This window comes from Gasterosteus aculeatus, chromosome 2 (assembly GCF_964276395.1).
Source record: "Gasterosteus aculeatus chromosome 2, fGasAcu3.hap1.1, whole genome shotgun sequence".
NCBI classification, from domain to species: Eukaryota; Metazoa; Chordata; class Actinopteri; order Perciformes; family Gasterosteidae; genus Gasterosteus; species Gasterosteus aculeatus.
Genome location: NC_135689.1, coordinates 8,707,599 through 8,711,080, shown reverse-complemented (window position 1 = coordinate 8,711,080; position 3,482 = coordinate 8,707,599). Strand labels below are relative to the sequence as shown.

The window sequence follows — 3,482 nt, the reverse complement described above, 5'->3', positions numbered from 1 at the left end:
TTAACTTACCTGCTCCAATATGTTGCTTGGGATAAAAGATGAGATTTATGGAAGTTATTTTGGGCTTATTGCACAATCCAACACACAATTTGGGGTAGAGATGAATGCTGAACGCTCATCTTTCTGTTTTTTTTGTTAAAAAAAATAAGTATGCCTTTAGTCAGACACATACTTTTCTGCAACAAAGGCCTAATTTTAATTGTTCACGCAAAAAAGCTCGATGCAACACGTACTGTCCAAAAAAAAAGCATCCATTGTTATTATTACAAGCATGATCTCTGCTACATCTCTGATTAATGTAAAATCCATGTTTTCTGGTGGCTCCAACTCCAACACTCCCAATTTGAGTGCAGCCGTGGATATTTCACAATTAAGGTAATTAAATTGTCCAAAAAATAATAATGACCTGCTTACAATCCTGCAGGGTCTCGAAGACCAACTGTGTGGCTTGTAATTATTTTGACTATCAGACATTCTCTCTACTCCAACACACGAAAGGCAAAGGAATACCGGCCAAAAATAGCTGACATTACAGCAGCCAAGGCCTTTGTGATGAGTTTTTAAGTCTAAATATCTATTTCTTCTTCACAAAAAGACTGACATGGTAAAAAATAAAAAGGTTGTGTTTTCCAAATCATCTGACACTGTCCAGCATTGTAGCTTTAATAAAAACTTACAACCTTGATAAAGGGAGTTACTAGTCACTGATATTGAGCCTTTTCAGTCTCCCGTGTGGCAGCCATAGAAGAATAGAGGGTCACGATGAACCTGGGAAAAGAATGAGAAAAAGTGTAATTACAGCTGCAGTGCCTGTCAGGGAACAAATACAGATTTATACATTGATTCTTTTTCTACCAAGAGAGAAAAATAATACATTAAAGTAGGAGTTACTTGAAAATGACCTCTTTTTATTATCATCAGCTTTAGCAAGCAGTCCGTTTTATTACACTGATCGATCCAAATTTAATTGCTGCCCAAAAAACACTGTTTTAATTTTCTATTCTACAACTGATCTAAATCAAATCACAGAATAACCAAAACCTATACTTGTTTCATATGGGGGATCAGGTTAGGGGGCCGACTGAGGCTGATGATGCTTGAAGTATCGGTTTTTGAGCTGCAAATCACTGAAATGATTAGCTGCCGTGTACCTCCTACTACACAGTAAATTTGCCAGTGTCAAAAAGGCAGTGTCAAACTATTTTAATTCTTCCGGAGTTCTTCCAACAATGGACAGAGTAAAATTGAACCAGAAAACTTCCAGTGTTGGTGAAAATAATCAGAGTTAACAGAGGTTTTACTCTGTCAGTGTTATTGACTCTCTCAGGCCCTGATTCAACACTGATTAGAGCAAGATACCTTCCAGAGTATCACAAAAAATACTCTGGAGAGCCCCGCCCACCAACTTTCCCGGTCAAACTGAGAATGTGGATTCTGGCATCGCCATCTTCCTCGCATCGAAATACTGTGGTAAGTCTTTCTACTATAAACTATTCCCGTTGTTTTTCTTCATTCCAGTAGAATCTGTATAAGAATAAAGGGACGTATTCATTCACCACTCTAGTCAATGTTGGGTTCGTGTCTTCAAATACCGAATTTCAAATGGCTAACTTGATATCGGGTCGGCGGTTAGCTTAAATGTAGCAGCCACATGTCTGACCACCAACACCAAACTGAACAAAAACGACACGAGGTAACGTTAATGTCAGCGAGGACGAGCTGTCCTGGTATGTTATGTGTCATGCTTGCACATTTATTTCAGTAAAATGAAGAAAAAAATTCGTTGAAGCAGTCATATTTATTATTTCTATTTGAGCCGGAGCAAATCGCTTTAGCGTCACAATTTGGTCGAGCATAGCGGGACATGTCGCGGACGTGCCGCGGCTCCGAGAGGCTCGGTTCCCGTTAGCTGCTGCTGTAGCCATAGATATATAAATAGTAGACGCTGCATTGGCTGCTGAGGCGCAAACAAATATTTTTTATTATATTATATACCAGAATATTATTACTGTTACGCCTACTATGAATATTAAAATACGCCGAATCATGTTTTCGGTGTCATGCCTACAAAATCCCGTGAACATCCGCTTTTGTATTCAGCGAGTGACGCGCTGACACTTCGTTGCGCCAGCTGGCACTGAGTGGAGCGGGTGACCGGTCCAAGCTGGCGGCCCCGCGGCTCGTCAGCACCACTAGGCAGCAGCGGTCGATGTCTATTCTTTATGTCTTTGGCTGTAGCTGCTGTAAGCTTAATGTATGCTTCCACGTTACGGCGGCGGCGTAACCCCGTCATTGAGCAAGTTCTCCGTTGCTCTGCAGTTCCCCCCATGCCGCTAGGCGGGTGTGGCTGTGTGTTTCTGCGGGTGCCGAATCCTTGGTGAGCCGAATCTCATATTGAAGCGCAGGCTACGGAGAAGACGTGAATTTACAACACTGGTTCACCCACTGAGGGACCTGGATGAGCAAGTGCACTTTCGATACTTTCGAATGTCAGCAACTGCCGCAAATTACGTTGTGAGCGGACCAATCACAGCACTTGCGATCCACGTCAACTCGACTCGCAGTTAGATTTTTTGTGAGGTGCACGTCAGGCTACGGCGGAGGGGTCTACGTAGTTACTTAATATGTATATTTTCCTTTTTTCTTTCAGATTGTTCTTTAATGTACTGTGGTGCTCTGGTGGTAAGTAATAAGTTGATGTACTTGACCGAAAATGTAGTTGTGTTTGTGATTTTTAAAGCTGAAATAGGGTATTTTCAGGTTGTCAGCTTGTATGGTGTTGTAGATCATAATGTTGATTTCAGTTTGCTGTCTTTGCAGATACCATCATGTTGATCAAAACATTCCTGTCATCCAGCACCAACCAAGATCTTTGCCACTGTGATAAGATGTGAGCTTTACATGTTTTAGGTTTACTTTTGATGCCAATATTTCATGTTTACTTGGAATAAATATGTATTACAGTATGGATACAATTGTCTGTGTGTTTTTCCCCCTGCATAGATATGCAACACTGGTAGGAGTTGGTTAAAAATCAACACTCTTTGGAGTGATTTCTTAATCAACATAGTGTAAAGTAGGTTTAACACTGGAAAGGTTATTTCTTTTATAACTCTTTAGTGTTACATGTGAATAACACTATGGGTGTTACTTCTTACATAGTGTAAAACTTGATTGACACTTCTTAGAGTTAATATTATTACACTACACTGCACCTAGTGTAAGATTTTAACTCTTACCAGAGTAAAATTGACTCTGGAAATTTAACTCTGTGTTCAGTGTACATTTAACACTCTGTAGATAGGGACCATATGTTCACTGAGGTAGTGTTAAAATTGACTCTTTAAGTGTTGTATTAACACTGGCGATTTTACTGTGTAGATTTACCTCAGTTCAATTTTAAGGTGTGAAGATCTTTGGGTTATTCCAGGCAAGTCAATCCAAATAAATCCCAAATGTCAGCGAGCTGCCAAGCATCCTGC

The 3,482-nt window shown here is 40.2% G+C and overlaps 1 long non-coding RNA gene across 2 annotated transcripts; it reads left to right on the top strand.

Moving 5' to 3' along the window:
• Positions 1–1,267: 1,267 nt before the first annotated feature.
• On the top strand, positions 1,268–2,970 carry LOC144384956 (uncharacterized). Of its 2 annotated transcripts, XR_013451452.1 has the most exons (3): positions 1,268–1,470; positions 2,651–2,682; positions 2,821–2,970. It is a non-coding gene; the product is annotated as an uncharacterized LOC144384956 (long non-coding RNA). The 2 variants fall into 2 exon arrangements; XR_013451453.1 differs by lacking the exon at positions 1,268–1,470 and having other exon boundaries at positions 2,587–2,682.
• Positions 2,971–3,482: the final 512 nt, after the last annotated feature.